Genomic DNA, 16,711 nt, shown 5'->3' with positions numbered 1-16,711 from the left:
TTGATTTTGTACATCCCATTTTGTGTGCATTGCTCGATACGTTGCGTCAGAGTCTCACTGCATTATCTCTATTTTTTGGTAACCGTAGCTCTATCGCATTGCTCATTGCGCGTGTGTGTAAAGTGCCGTCAAGTCGCAGCCGACTTATGGCGACCCCTTTTTGGGGGTTTTCATGGCAAGAGACTAAGAGAGGTGGTTTGCCAGTGCCTCCCTCTGCACAGCAACCCTGGACTTCCTTGGTGGTCTCCCATCCAAATACTAACCAGGGCTGACCCTGCTTAGCTTCTGAGATCTGACGCGATCAGGCTAGCCTGGGGCATCCAGGTCAGGGCATTGCTTATTAGATGCTATTTAATTGGTTTCTTTGACTCTGTGGGATGTGTGCGGAGACACACTGAGAAAGGCCGTCTATAAAGCCAGCGTGGTGTAGTGGCTAAGAGCGGTGGTTTGGAGCGGCGGACACTGATCTGGAGAACTGGGTTTGATTCCCCACTCCTCCACATGAGTGGTGGAGGCTAATCTGGTGAACTGGATTTGTTCTCCCGCTCCTCCATACGAAGCCAGCTGGGTGACCTTGGGCTAGTCACAGCTCTCTTAGAGCTCTCTCAGTCCCACCTACCTCACAGGGCATCTGTTGTGGGGAGGGGAAGGGAAGGCAATTGTAAGCTGGTTTGAGACTCCCTTAAGTGGTAGAGAAAGTCGGCATATAAAAACCAACTCTTTTTCATCTTCTATTTTTTTTAATGGATTTTACTTTTTCAAGGGCAACGCTCCGGCACTCCGGAGAGCCTGCAGTTAATTTTTCAGTTTGATGTACTAGTTCCGATAGCTGTCTGGTGGAGTCCGGAGCTACGTGATCCGAGCGGAGCAGAACATCTTTCCGCGGACCTCACGTCTCCGAGCCATTTGGAAATTAAATTTGGCCTCTGCCTAATTGGCAGGTAATTTAATTTCTTGTAAACAGACTCGGAGAAATGCTGTCCAAGGACTCGAGCGGCGAAACGTGGAGGAGGAGTTGGGACTCTGGCAAAGGAGGATGCTTCTCTCACGTTCCGGATGGGGCCCGGCTTGGCGCTGCAAGAGTTTGGTCCAGGGGCCCCTAACCCTTTTGGGCCTGCAGGCGCCTTTAGAATTCAGACCCAGCACGGTGGCTGCAGCCACAAGATGACAGCCATACAAAGAGTGGGGGGGAAATCACACTACTTATTTACTTCCTTATTTTACTTATAGTCCACCTTTCCTACACTCAAACCATAGAATCATAGAGTTGGAAGGGACCACCAGGGTCTAGTCCAACCCCCTGCACAAGGCAGGAAATTCACAACTGCCTCCCCCCCACACACACCCAGTGACCCCTACTCCATGCCCAGAAAATGATCAAGATGCCCTCCCTCCCATCATCTGCCTAAGGTCATAGAATCAGCATTGCTGACAGATGGCCATCTAGCCTCTGCTGAAAAACCTCCAGGGAAGGAGAGCTCACCACCTCCCGAGGAAGCCTGTTCCACTTAACTGTTAGAAAGTTTTTCCTAATGTCTAGATGGAAACTCTTTTGATTTAATTTCAACCCATTGGTTCTGGTCCGACCTTCTGGAAAAACGCTGATTACAAAAATCAGAAGCGCCGTGTAAGACGTAAACAACGCAACGTCCAGATTACAAAAATCAGAAAATAATGCAGTCGAAAAACACGGTGATATACACAATCAACAGTGCAATAAATTCCGGCACTATTCCACAGCCAAACTCTTTCAGGGCAATTTTGTTGGTAAAGAAAGGGAGCTTGTAAAGCAAGAGCCAACGTGGCGTAGTGGTTAGTGTGTCAGACTAGGAACAGGAAGGTTTTGAATCTCCACTCTGCCACGGCAGCTCAGCGGGTGACCAAGGGCCAGTCATCTACTCTCAGCCTAGCCTACCTCACAGGGTCGTTGTGGGGATAAAAATGGAGGAGAATTATGTCAAATGCTTTGGAGGATTACTGGGCAGAAAGGCCAGGTGTAGATGAAGCAAATAAATAAATAAAGCATGAGACGGATTTGTGAGCGCTCTATGGCACTGCATTCCACCGTGGACCTCTGGACACAGACATACCACACCGAATCATAGAGTTGGAAGGGGCCACCAGGGTCATCTAGTCCAACCCCCTGCACAAGGCAGGAAATTCCAAACTACCTCCCCTACACACCCCCAGCGGCCCCTACTCCATGCCCAGAAGATGGCCAAGATGCCCTCCCTCTCATCATCTGCCTAAGGTCACAGAATCAGCATTGCAGACCGATGGCCTCGAGCCTGAGACCCCGGCTCTCTTTCACGCTTTATTTTTCTGTTCTTTTTCGCTCTCACGCTTCATGGCAGCAAAACACAGCAACTGACCCTCAAGCAAGCCAAGGAGCCCTCGGGCTTTGTTTAAAGGGAAAGTCCAAAATTGCAAAGATCAACTTATTGCACCATGAATATCCTCCCCCAACCCCCTGCACAAGAGGCGTGGATTTCCTCATTCCTCTTCCGAACTATTAAAACCTCACTATTAGGAGGGAGGGATTTCTGAATGGCTGGTCTCGAACGTTTCCATTTTTAGCACGAATCGCTTCCTTAAAGAAGATCTAGGCAGGTCACCCACAGTCAGCTTCCGCTGCAAGCACCCCGTAGATGACAAGCTCGGCTTGCTCTTCTCAGACTGGCAGCTGCTCTCCAAGTAGGGTTGCCAACCTCCAGGTAGTAGCTGGAGATCGCCCGCTATTACAACCGATCTCCAGCCGATAGAGATCAGTTCCCCTGGAGATAAACGGTTGCTTTGGCAATTGGACTCTATGGCATGGAAGTCCCTCCCCAAACCCCACCCTCAGGCTCCGCCCCAAAACCCTCCTGCCGAGGGCGAAGAGGGACCTGGCAACCCTATCTCCGGGGTCTCAGGTGGAGATCTTTCATGTCAACTGCGACTTGAAACTTTTTAAACTGGAGATGCCGGGGATTGAACCTGGGGCCTTCGGCACTCCAAGCAGATGTTCTACCACTGAGCCACGGCTCCCTCGGTGAGCACAGCTAGACAATTCCTTTTAGAACAAGCATGTGCCCACAAATTTGGCCTGAGTTTAGGAGCCGCCTTTTTTTCCCCTCCCCAAAATGATTACCGCCTCCTTCTTCCACGTCCTTGGCTGGTTCGAGAGGCAAAGAAGGAGGGGCCCCGGTTGCGTTTCATTTTGCATGGCGCCCGGCAGAAGCAGTAAAAGAGAATGCCGCTTCTGTAAAAATATATATTTTTTAAAATGTCATACAAAATGAAACTAGAGCCTTCTCTCTCTCTCTCTCGCTCACACCCACATGCAATTGTACATGGGATGTTCGCAGAAAGCCAAAAATGCTGCACAATCTCTCTCGCCCATGTCAATTCTGCCTTCTGCAAAACCAGCACGGAAGGAATCAGGGCCCTTCTCCAAAATCTTTGCCATTCTCCAAAAAAAAAAAAAAAAAAAACCCAGGAAGGGATGCTCACTCATCGGCTGAAGGATTTACGGAGCCCCAGTTCCACCCACCAGAGCAAACCAAACGATGCTTGGCATGCAGAAGGTCCCAGGTTCAATCCCCGGCATCTCCAGTTCAAGGGACTAGGCAAGTAGGTGATGTGAAAGACCTCAGCCTGAGACATCAATATAAGGCAGCTTCATGTGTTCATGCCTGCATTTTTGGGGAAGGGCTGCGGCTCAGTGGTAGAGGGTCTGCTTAGCATGCAGAAGGTCCCAGGTTCAATCCCTGGCATCTCCAGTTCAAAGGACTAGCCAAGTAGGTGATGGGAAAGACCTCCACCTGAGGCCCCGGAGAGCCGCTGCTGGACTGAGTAGACAATACTGACTTTGATGGACCAAGGGTGTGCTTCAGTAGAAGGCAGCTTCATGTGTTCACGTCTTCACTTATTTAGGGGAGGGGCTGTGGCTCAGTGGCAGAGCATTTGCTTGGCATGCAGAAGGCCCCAGGTTCAATCCCCGGCATCTCCAGTTAAAGGGACCGGGCCAGGAGGTGATGTGAAAGACCTCTGACTGAGACCCTGGAGAGCTGCTGCCGGTCAGAGTAGACAATACTGACTTTGATGGACCGAGGGTCTGTTTCAATAGAAGGCAGCTTCATGTGTTCATGATGCACCAGAGGCTAAAATAGGGTTGCCAGCTCCGGGTTGGGAACCACCTGGAGATGTTGGGGGTGGGGCCTGAGGAAGACGGGGTCTGGGGAGGGGAGGGACTCCAATGGGGTATAATGCCATAGAGTCCCCCTTCCAAAGTGGTCGTTTTCTCCAGGCGAACAGATCTCTCCCTCCGGGAGATCAGTTGTAATAGCTGGAGACCTCCAGCCACCACCTGGAGGTTGGCAACCCCAGGCCAAGACCACCTCAAAGCCCCCCTCCAATCCCTGTCCAATCAATGCTCTCCTAACGCAACAAAGGCCTGCCAGAACGCACAGCCCCAATTTGCAAGGCAAGGTGTGGTCCTTTGCCAGGCTTTGCGCCAAAGCTTCAAGTTTCCGAGCGGTTGATTCAGCTGATTGCCCGCACCACCTCAGTCTTTCTTTACACATGAGGGGCTCTGTCACAAGCTAAAGCAGGAAACGCACCTGTAACCGAGAGAATGCAAATGCGCAGGAGCCTGAACCCGTTACGGAGGAGGCTTCGCTCATGCAAACTGCAGCGTCGAAAGCATTTCCTCACCCTGCGCCGGGCAGTTCACACACCTGCCGGACTCGTTGGAAGGGGGAGGCGGATGGGGTGAGAGCGCACAGAGATGCCGCAACGTTGCCCCGCTTCCTCCCCAGCAGCACTACGACGGCTGCCGGACTCCTGGGGTCAGTGACAAATTGGGGTGGGGGGGACAGCAGACACGGGAGTGTGTTTACGTGAAAGCGCCATAGCGCTGCCCTGCAGCTCCCCCGGTCGTAGAACCGTAGAGTTGGAAGGGACCACCAAGGGTCATCTAGTCCAACCCCCTGCACAAGGCAGGAAATTCACAACTACCTCCCCCCACACCCCCAGTGACCCCTACACCATGACCAGAAGATGCCCAAGATACCCTCCCTCCCATCATCTGCCTAAGGTCATAGAATCAGCCTTGCTGACAGATGGCCATCTAGCCTCTGCTTAAAAACCTCCAGGGAAGGAGAGCTCACCACCTCCCGAGGAAGCCTATTCCACTGAGGAAACACTCTAACTGTTAGAAAATTCTTCCTAACGTCTAGACAGAAACTCTTCTGGTTTAATTTCAACCCGTTGGTTCTGGTCTGATCTTCTGGGGCAACAGAAAACAACTTGGCACCATCGTCTATATGACAGCCTTTCAAGTACTTGAAGATGGTCATCATATCCCCTCTCAGTCTTCTCCTCTGCAGGCTAAACATACCCAGCTCCTTCAACCTTTCCTCATCGGACTTGGTCTCCAGACCCCTCACCATCTTTGTTGCCCTCTTGAAGTTCTTAAATGGGATTTTTTGTATGAATGATTAGGGTTTCTAAAGAGGTTCGGCTTTACTATCAATGCCTTCCATTGATTTTTGTCTGATTTGTGTATTTTGGTACGCATCCTTGGGTCCACAATGAAGAACAGTGGAATGGAAATATTCACAACATTTCTTGATTTAAATTGTGCGGCAATTCCATAGTGCCTGCCTAGACATTTTCTTATCCCACCCTTCTTCCATAATTTTCTCTCCTTCTCCTGGTTTTCCTAACACTCCTGTGGGGTAGGTAAAGATGACCGAGGATGACTGGTTGAGGGTCACACAGGGAAGCCTTCATGGCAGAGTGCGGAATTTGAACTCAGGTCTGCCGGAACCTATGGGGAGGGACTGTGGCTCAGTGGTAGAGCATCTGCTTGGCATGCAAAAGGTCCCAGGTTCAATCCCTGGCATCTCCAGTTAAAGGGACAAGGCAAGGAGGTGATGGGAAAGACCTCTGCCTGAGACCCTGGAGAGCCGCTGCCGGTCAGAGTAGACAATACTGACTTTGATGGACTGAGGGTCTGATTCGGTAGAAGGCAGTGTCACGTATTCATGTATTCATTGGGAGATATAAAATCTCCTTAAATTTTGAAGCCATGAAGGTGGGGGGGGGGGACTTCTTTCCCAAAAAAATGGAACGGAAGAAGGGGGAGTTGAAATATACCGTAGTCATTATTTATGTTTTTCTCAATCCTGCACTTTTCTCGGTTTTAACACACAAAAAACATCGTTTACAGCTTAGTCAGCAAATCGCACCATTTGCAATATTTATATAATTTAGAAGCATAAACACACTTTCATTTTCTGCAAGCAAAACTGCAAATATAGCCAATGCTAAGAGAGAGACAGTTGCAAACGGCCACAGACGTAACTTAGTTTTTGCAAACTGTGATAGGAAAACATAAGCGCTGAAAACAGAAAGCACAAATTGTGTAGTAAACAAAAGGAAGTGTGTTAGTGGGACAGAAACAATCTCATGCAGCCATACTGCAGATAGCTGCGTATTTTATTGAATTTACTGAAGGATTTGGTGTTTGTGTATTCCCATCGTAAATATCCTAGCATATTCACTGTATACTAAACGAGTCACATGCAAACAATAAATGCATGCTTGAAAAGCAGTTGCTTTGTTGCTGCTACAGCAGCAGCAAAAGAGTTGGTTTTAATATGCCGACTTTCTCTACCACTTAAGGGAGACTCAAACCGGCGTACAATCTCCTTCCCCTCCCCACAACAGACACCCTGGGAGGTAGGTGGGGCTGAAAGAGCTCTAACAGAGCTGTATCTAGAACTATCATTTTCTAATGCTGTAGACTATCTTACATAAAAATCTTCACACCATAGGATCTGAGAGAGCCAGGTTCATCTGAGTTGTCGTTTCAGGATAATAACCTTGGCATAGCCTCCGAAGCGACTGAATAAAGGAATCCCTTGTGAGCATAAAACGCATCTACAGAGACCCATAATTTTATCCGCACATGATACCCTTAAAACGGCATGGGTGGGGTTGACCCCCCGGGCCAGGTTAACTGGGGGAGACAAAGACCCGCACGTGATTTACGTGGACGCAACCTTTCTCAAACGCCTCTTGCATCGCTCACGACAAAAAACAACAACACATGAATTGCGCATCCCCAAAGACAAGATCACCCGGCAAGACTTGAAACTCTGTCGAGACATTTCCGGATAACCGGTTGAGGGCCACATCGCATTTAAGAACCTGGGAAAGCCTGGACCAACACCCTGCACGGTGAAAGACAGCTTCCACATTTTCGGACTGAGCGCACATATGTAATTTCCTTCATGCTGCACTCATTTGAAAACACAAGCGTCACAATCTTAAGCATGTTCATGGTTGTCAGCGAAGGCCGTTCCATAGAATCATAGAGTTGGAAGGGACCACCAGGGTCATCTAGTCCAACCCCATGCACAATGCAGGAAATTCACAACTACCTCCCCGCCCCTCACCCCGTGACCCCTACTCCATGCCTAGAAGATGACCAAGATGTCCTCCCTTCTCATCATCTGCCTAAGGTCATAGAATCAGCATTGCTGACAGATGGCCATCTAGCCTCTGCTTAAAAACCTCCAGGGAAGGAGAGCTCACCACCTCCCGAGGAAGCCTGTTCCACTGAGGAACCGCTCTCACTGTTAGAAAATTCTTCCTAATGTCTAGAGGGAAACTCTTCTGATTTAATTTCAACCCGTTGGTTCTGGTCCGACCTTCTGGGGCAACAGAAAACAACTCGGCACCCTCCTCTGTATGACAGCCCTTCGAGTACTTGAAGATGGTTATCACATCCCCTCTCAATTTCTGTCCCGGAAATCAGTAAATGGCATACACTGCGATCCTAAACAGACTTAAGCCCTTCTATGGCCTTAGGAGGGTGCGACTCTGTTTGGGTATGCGCTGCGAATCTGACGAGAACCCTGCGATACGACAACCAACCCAGCGTTTATGCTCCTCTACCTGAGCTCAGTTTGAACGAGGAAAGATAAGGCTTTAATAAACACACTTAGGGAGGGAACTGCGAGCCAAGAAGTTCGCGCAGGGCTGTAGGGCAGACCCCAGATCAGATCAGTGTGGCGTTTACCCAACTTCTCCCTTTTGCTAGGCGACTTCCGTCTGCACAGGCGCCAGAACTACCAAGCTAGACTTTAACACGGGCCCGCGAACCTCACAGGCCAACGGATACCTCGTCCCACTTCGCCCTCATCTTAGGAACCGGCCGCTTGAACACACAGAGGGTTTTTTTTTGGTTGAAGAATCGGTGGGGTTCTTGCCCTTCTCTTTCCCTGGGGCATAAGCGGGGCATAAGCGGTGACTAGGGTAGCCAGCCTCCAAGTGGTGAAATTAACACCGAACGGCACAAATGCTGTAATTGACGATAACCAATCCCAACTTAATATACAAACAACGTCAAATGTCCACATCCAATTGTTTGTTTGTTGAACTGAGCTCTGGATTCTTGCGTAGGATATGGACTTGGAGCTATACACATTGATATGGATATTTGACTTTGTTTGTATACTAAGCCAGCTTTACTAGGTTGATACCTGCACACATAGTATATGAGAGAGATATACTAACCAGTATTACAACTAGAACCTATTATACCAGATGTTTGAGTAATTGGGAATAGATTTTACAACATATATACATGCCTGGTTGAGTTTGAACTGTTCATATTTATTAATGTATTTCTGTAAATGTGTGCAGGCTTAACAAGGGTTTTAAATTAACCACTTCTGAAGGTCCCAGAGGCCGAAATGCGCTTGGTATGTGGTTACAGTTATCAACCTCAGGAAATGCCATTGTGCTATGTTAATGCTTTTAAATAATTTTAACTTTTACATAGCGCTTCCAATAAATTATACTTTCAGTATTTATACATAGACTTATATATTTTCTTTTCACCCAACCTTCGGTACCCAGTTGTTTTTTGTACATCACAACCTCCAAGTGGTGGCTGGCGATCTCCCGCTATTACAACTGCTCTCCAGGCGAACGTGATCAGTCCCCCTGGAGCAACCCTGCCAATGTCCAGAGGGACAGGCAGTGTAGTGGTTAGAGCATTAGACAGATCTTCAGTGACGCACAATGGCGAAAGTGTGAACACACACGTCACTGTTATACTAGGCAGTCTTCAAAAAAAGATATTACGCGGCTTTTGCTAAAGTCCAACATGGTGGTCTACATCTTTTGTAAACAAACCACACCTTGAGTTTTGCATGGACACTCACCACCAGCAAAAGGACCTTCCGTGCGTCACTGCGTCCACCTTCCCTATGTGGAGAGAGCCAGTGTGGTTAAAAGCATCAGATTAGTATCTGGAAGACCCAGGTTCGAATCCCGACGCGGGTCACGGAAGCTCGCTGGGTGACCTCGGGCCAGCCACAGTCCCTCCGCCTGACCGACCTCCCAGGACCGTTGTGAGGATGAAATGGACGAGAGGGAAATGGTGTAAGCGGCGCTGGGTCCCCAAGCCGTTTGGGGGGGGTGTCTCCCAACGAGAGAGAAATGCAAGGTATAAAATATCTAAATAAATTAAATAGATATATAGGTGCAAAAAAGTCAACCCCCTTCCTGACCACTAGAGAATCTGGTGGTAGAAAGGGCCGTCAAGTCGCAGACGGCTTATGGCAACCCCACGGGTTTTCAAGGCAAGAGATGAACAGAGGTGGTTTGCCATTGCCTGCCTCCGCATAGCAACCCCGGACTTCCTCGGTGGTCTCCCATCCAAATACTAACCAGGGCCCACCCTGCTTAGCTTCCGAGATCCGGCAAGATGAGGCCAGCTTGGCCGGTCCAGTTCTCATCCCGAATTGTCAACGTGGTTCCCCTTGTTGAACACACGAAGCTGCCTTATACTGAATCAGACCCTCGATCCATCAGAGTCAGTATTGTCTACTCAGACCGACAGCGGCTCTCCAGGGTCTCAGGCTGAGGTCTTTCACATCACCTACATGCCTAGTCCCTTTAACTGGAGATGCCGGGGATTGAACCTGGGACCTTCTGCATGCCAAGCAGATGCTCTACTACTGGGCCACAGCCTCTCCCCTTTAGAAAACAGACTTGCCTACTGTCACACATGAACACATGAAGCTGCTTTCTACTGAATCAGACCCTTGGTCCATCAAAGACAGTGTTGTCTACTCAGACTGGCAGCGGCTCTCCGGGATCTCGGGCAGGGGTCTTCCATATCACCTACTTGCCTAGGCCCTTGAACTGGAGATGCCGGGGATTGAACCTGGGACCTTCTACATGCCAAGCAGAGGCTCTACCACTGAGCCACAGCCAGAACCAACTACCAAAGACGTTTTCAGTTCCCGATTTGCCCTTCTGGATCAGCGCTCGGGACAAAAGCCTCGATTCCTTTCCCCGCCAAAATAAATAAATAAGCGCAGTATGGACGTGAAAAGAGGCACTTTCTTCGTTCAGCAGGGAACAGCTGCTCTTCTGAGAGCTCCTTTGAGTCCAGATTCAGAGAGAGAAAGAGAGAGAAGAGATCACACGGGCGCAAACCAAGAGATGGTTTTAATCAGCCCGCCGCCAAACCTTCAAATTAGCGGCGCTCACTTTGAGCGCCACGTCCCTGGGCTTCTCTTAAACCCTTCATCCCATCAAACGGCTACCCGCAGCTTCCCGAGGGCAGCAAACCTCCCCGCCTTTCCCCCCACCAGGGTGGCATGCGCGCCAACCGGCAGCTGTTCGACAGCCGAAGGCGCAGATCCGCTGCCCGCCTGCCCAGCAGCCGCCGCGCTTCAACATGACTCATGGATGGCGGCGAAGGGAGAAAAGGAAAGATCCCGACCGGCGGCCATCAATAGCTGTGTTGTGTTCCCCCCCGGCCTTGTGACTCCGAAAGGGTCTGGCGCACGCTGTAGAGCCGCTGCCGGTCCCACAGCAAAAGTGATATGTGTTTTTAAAAGCATGGAAGGTAGCAGAATATCAGCCATGCTAATTCCCCAACCTGCCTGTCATTTTGAGGAGGAGGAGGAGGAGGAGGAGAGTTGGTTTTTATAGGCCAACTTTATCACTTAAGGCAGAATCACTTTATCACCTAAGGCTTACAATCACCTTCCCTTCCTCTCCCCACAACAGACACCCTGTGAGGTAGGTGGGGCTGAGAGAGCTGTGACTAGCCCAAGGTCGCCCAGCTGGCTTCATGTGGAGGTGTGGGGAAACCAACCTGGTTCACCAGAATAGAGTCTGCCGCTCATCATTCTCGTCTCTTCCATTTTATCCTCACAACAACCCTGTGAGCTAGGTTAGGAAGAGAGAGAAGAAGGAGTTGGTTGTTATACACCGACTTTCTCCACCACTTAAGGGAGACTCAAACCGGCTTACAATCGCCTTCCCTTCCTCTCCCCCAAAACAGAAACCCTGTGAGGTAGGCAGGGCTGAGAGAGCTCTAAGAGAGCTGTGACTAGCCCAAGGTCACCCAGCTGGCTTCATGCGGAGGAGTAGGGAAACCAACCCGGTTCACCAGATTAGCCTCCGCCGCTCATGTGGAGGGGTGGGGAATCGAGCCCGGTTCTCCAGATCAGAGCCCGCAGCTCCAAACCACTGCTCTTAACCACTACACCATGCTGAGACAAAGAGCCTCCCCATCCCAACTTGATTCGGGACCATGGGTCAGGGAGGGTGAGCATCACGCCAACGACCAACCTTATGAGCTTGATGCGAAAGATGTGGGCAGAAAACAGTGGCCCAGGAGGCCTCACTCCCCCCACCCCTTAGTTTAATTTGGGGCTCTGCCTACATCCTGTAAAGAAAGCCAAAGGATCCAAACCGAGTTATCCGGGACCGCCTGGGAGAAAGGGACGTTGGGTGGATTTGCAAAGGTAACAACCAAAACGGACATCCCGTCATTCAGCACACCAGGTAAGAGCGATCCTCACCTGTGCACGACATAAGCGAAGGCAAACCCACTGTCAAGTCCCAAGGCAACCAACCCTACCACCAGCCCGCCCTTCCTTGGTCTTTACAACCAGGTAACAACAAAACAACACCTTTTTGCATTTGGACACCTGGTTATACCACCCAAAGGAGATCAGGGGGCACCCAAAAGAAGCGAGGCGTCCTATTTCTCCAGCCCCCACCCCTCCGCACCAAATAAAATGCCACCTATTTTGTCTCTGTCCCCCCCCCACGGAAGAAAGGGGGCAGAGAAAGGAAATGACAGGGCCCGACTCGAAGCAGGAGGGAGCTCGTCTTGCAAAGGCGCCCCATGCAAAAATAAAATTAGCCGCTGTGGGGTGGGGGAAGGCGGCCTCAGGACGGGGGGGCATCTGGGCTGCCCCCAACCCAAAGGGAAGCCTCCGCCATCCCTGTGCATTGGATGGGTGCGAGGTCCCCTCTCCTCCCCCCACCCCACCCCCATCCTCCCTAGGGACTAGCCGCTTAAGCGACCGTCCTGGCCCCACCAGGGCTGAAAACGCACCAGGTGGGCGAGCATCTCTGCGCAATAATTGGGGCGGGGGTCTCTCTCTGGGATCCTGTGCATGGAATACGGTGGGGTGTATCTCACTCTCTCTCTCTCTCTCCCCCTCCCTCTCTGCCCCCCCCTCCAGCCCCCCCTCCAGCCACTCACCTCTGCCTCCAATTCCCAAGGGGGGGGGCTTCTTCTTTGGAGACCCGGCTTCTCGGGGCGGGGAGGAGTCTTCAGCCAGACGTCGGGTAGTCCATGCGGAGGGGGTCGGTGGGTGGGTGGGGCGGGTCGAGGATGGAGGGTCGGAGGGGGTCCCGGGGGGCGGGGTGGGGTCAGAGGGAGGGAGGAGGGGGCGATCGGGGGAGGCGGGGGAGGGAGAGAGGGGGGGAGGGGCGGGGAGGAGGAAACAATGTCGCCGCCGCCGCCGCGGGCGTTCCAATTTCGAACGTTGCCGGTCCCCCCCTTTGGAACGTTGGAGCGGCGAACGTTCCAAAGGAAACAGTGTCGCCGCCGCGGGCGTTCCAATTTCGAACGTCGCCGGTCTCCCCCCCCACCTTTGGAACGTTGGCGCGGCGAACGTTCCAAAGCGCGCCGCCGCCGCCCCCAATGCAAAGGGGCTCTGTTAGATGGGTGGGTTGGGGAGGGGGCGGGGGTCCTCCGCGCGATCCCTGGCCGCGGGGGCGGCGCCGGCCCCTTTCTCTCTCTCTCTCCCCCCCTCCCTCTCTGCCCCCCCTCCCAGCCCCACCGCCGCCCTCCGCTGCAGGGCCTGGTGGCAGCAGGGAAGCGGAGCCCGGGCCAGTCCGCCTGCAGCCACCGCGCCTGCGCCGCCCTGCCTTTTTTTCCACCCCCCCCCCCGCGCTCCATTCCCCTGCCTTTGCATTCCCTCCCCGAGGTTGGGGACTCAGACCGAGAGGCGACGGCGCCACCTGCTGGCCGTCCCCTCCGCTGGCGGGGATGGGGGGAAGCCCGGGCGGAGGGTCCCCGCCGCTCCCACGCGCCGAGATTGAGTCCACGCTGAACACATGAACACACATGATGCTGCTTTATACTGAATCAGACCATCCAAGTCAGTATTGTCTACTCTGACTGGCAGCGGCTCTCCAGGGTCTCAGGCAGGGGTCTTTCACATCACTCTGCCTATTCCTTTAAACCGGAGATGCCGGGGATTGAACTGGGGACCTTCTGCGTGCCAAGCAGATGCTCTACCGCTGAGCCACGGCCCCTCTCCATGGGTCTCCAGGGTCTCAGGCAGGGGTCTTTCACTTCACTCTGCCTATTCCTTTAAACTGGAGATGCCAGGGATTGAACCTGGGACCTTCTGCGTGCCAAGCAGATGCTCTCCCACTGAGCCACGGCCCCTCCCCTTTAGAAAGTAGACTTGGCTACTGTCACGCATGAACACATGGAGCTGCTTTCTACTGAATCAGACCCTTGGCACGCAGAAGGTCCCAGATTCATTCCCCGGCATCTCCAGTGAAAGGGAACCAGGCAAGTCAGTATTGTCTACTCAGGCCGACAGCGTCTCTCCAGGGTCTCAGGCAGAGGTCTCTCCCATCACCTACTGGCCTAGTCCCTTTAACTGGAGATGCTGGAGATTGAACCTGAGACCTTCTGCAGGCCAAGCAGAGGCTCTGCCACCTGAGCCACGGCCCCTCCCCAGTCTAAGCCCAGGAGGAGGGCCCCCGCTACTCCCACACTCCGCGATTGAGTCCTCGCTGAAACAGAACAGGACTTGTGTTCAAATCAAGCGCATCTTTGTCCCTGCCCGGAAGGAAGCAGGATTCCAGCGGCCCCTAGGAGAGTAGCTAGGGGGTGGAGATCTCCCAGAATAGGGGAGGGGCCGTGGCTCAGTGACAGAGCCTCTGCTTGGCATGCGGAAGGTCCCAGGTTCAATCCTTGGCATCTCCAGTTATAGGGACTGGGCAGGTAGGTGATGTGAAAGACCTCTGCCTGAGACCCTGGAGAGCCGCTGCCGGTCTGAGCAGACAATACTGACTTTGATAGACCAAGGGTCTGATTCTGTATAAGGCAGCTTCATGTGATCAGTTAGAGTCCAGACTACAGAGATCAGTTACCCTGGAGCAGATAGCAACTTTGGAGGGTGGTCTCTAAGGCCCTTCCTCTCCCAGGCTCCACCCCCTCTAGGGTTGCCAATCTCCAGGTAGTAGCTGGAGAGCTCCCAGAATTACAACTGATCTCCAGCTTAGAGAGATCAGGTTCCCTTGGAGAAAATGACTGCTTTGGAGGGTGGACTGTATGGCGTTGTACCCCTCTGGGGTCCCTTCCCTCCCCAAATTTCACCCTCCCCGGGCTCCAACCCAAACTGTCTAGGGTTTTCCCAACCCGGAGATGGCAACCCTACTTATGAGGGCAGAAAGGTTGGAGATGTGGCTTCCTGGAGGCACCTGGTTGGCCTCTGTGTGAACAGACTGCTGGACTTGATGGACCTTGGTCTGATCCAGCAGGGCCTTTCTTATGTTCTTATAATTTATTTAAAAAAATAAATGCATAAATTTATTCCATATGATGTTTTCCTGTAGGGTTGCCAACCTCCATTAGGGGCCTGATCGCTAGATGACAAAAATCAGCTCCCCTGGAGAAAACGGAGGGTAGATTCTATGGCCCTGTGCCCCACTGAGGTCCCTCCCCTCCCCAAACCCTGCCTTCCCCGTGCTCCACCCCCCAAATCTACAGAAAGAACCCAACACAGAGGAAATTTCCCAACGGAGAAGGGCCTGTGGCTCAGATAGGCAGCTCCTGAACAGGGAGCTCGCAAGGATACATATTGGCGATGGACCCCCCCTCCCGAATACGTCTTTGCTTATGGAAAGCGTCACAGTGGTCGTTCAGAGGAGGGAAGGGGAGAAAAGAACATGGCATCCTCCCAAAGGGAGAGAGAGAAAGCCTTTTGAAGCCGCTGGTGGAAATAGAATCAGAAAAACCACATTTCAAGCGACAGGCTTTCTGTTTTGTGCCTACGTGGGCGTGGGGTTGGTGGTTATCTCTCAAGCAAATGGGTACTCGGGAGGGGAAAACACCCCGCTGAGAAAACTGATGCAGTGAGCGGGTTTTGCATATGAAAATAATGCCTCTGCCCGCAACGGGGTGGGGGAGAGAATTACAAGCAGAAGAAAGGGGGGAAACAAACAGAAGAGAAAAGAGGCGAACATCTGACATGTCTAGCAAGGTTATTGTGCTCATTTACAACCAGATTTTAACCTATTAATATTAACATCCTCCCCCCCACCCCACACACAGAAAACGTTCTTTTTCATGTAAATGGTATATAACAGAAAGGGGGCTTTTCCAGGAAGAAGGAAAGGCCAGGTATAAATGTTTTCACGAATAAATTGATTAATGACACCGTCGTCCACAGGACAGGAAGGCGATGGAGGGATAATCGACAGCCATGGAACCCCCCTGGCGACCTACAAAATCCAAACGGTCCAGGAAATGCCACATCGACTCCTCCTGATTTAGATGACAGCCTTCTTGCAAGTCACAAATCTGTATGAAGTGAACCAAAGTCTATACCCCAAGAGTTTCAGACGTCACGTTCAGAGGGAGAAAGTCCCATGTGGAGTCTGATGTTCTCTAAACTCATTACAGTGAGTTAGGAGCCGTTGAACCAGGATCTGAAACCGTGGTTTGAAGCTGGTTGGTTAACCGCGGTTGGTCTTAACTATGGTTTGGTGTGACGTACAAGAACGGACGTTCTAGGTGACTCTCACTGGTCTGAGGGAAAGAGCATTTTTCGAGGCGAAATGTGTTAAGGGGAGACATGATAGAAGTCTATAAAATGATGCATGGTGTGGAGAGAGTGGTCAGGGAGAAGATTTTCTCCCTCTCCCATAATACTAGAACACAGGGTCATCTGCTGAAGCGGGAGGGTGAGAGATCCAAAACTGATAAAAGGAAGTATTTCTTCACACAACGCATGGTTAAACTGTGGAACTCCCTGCCCCAGGATGTGGTGATGGCGGCCAACTTGGAAGGCTTGAAGAGGGGAGTGGACATGTTCATGGAGCAGGGGTATTCATGGCTACTAGTTAAATGGGTACTAGTCATGATCCATAGCTATTCTCTCTATGATCAGAGGAGCATGCCGCATATATTAGGTGCTGTGGAACACAGGCAGGATAATGCTGCTGCAATCGTCTTGCTTGTGGGCTTCCTAGAGGCACCTGGTTGGCCACGGTGTGAACGGACTGCTGGACTTGATGGGCCTGGGTCTTTTCCAGCGTGGCTTTTCTGATGTTCTGATGTTCTTAGGATTGGAGAGATTCTGGCTTCAGAAAC

The sequence above is a fragment of the Euleptes europaea genome, chromosome 20 (genome assembly GCF_029931775.1).
Source record: "Euleptes europaea isolate rEulEur1 chromosome 20, rEulEur1.hap1, whole genome shotgun sequence".
Classification (NCBI taxonomy): Eukaryota; Metazoa; Chordata; class Lepidosauria; order Squamata; family Sphaerodactylidae; genus Euleptes; species Euleptes europaea.
The sequence above is the reverse complement of the archived record's forward strand: the minus strand, read 5'-3'. Positions refer to the sequence as shown.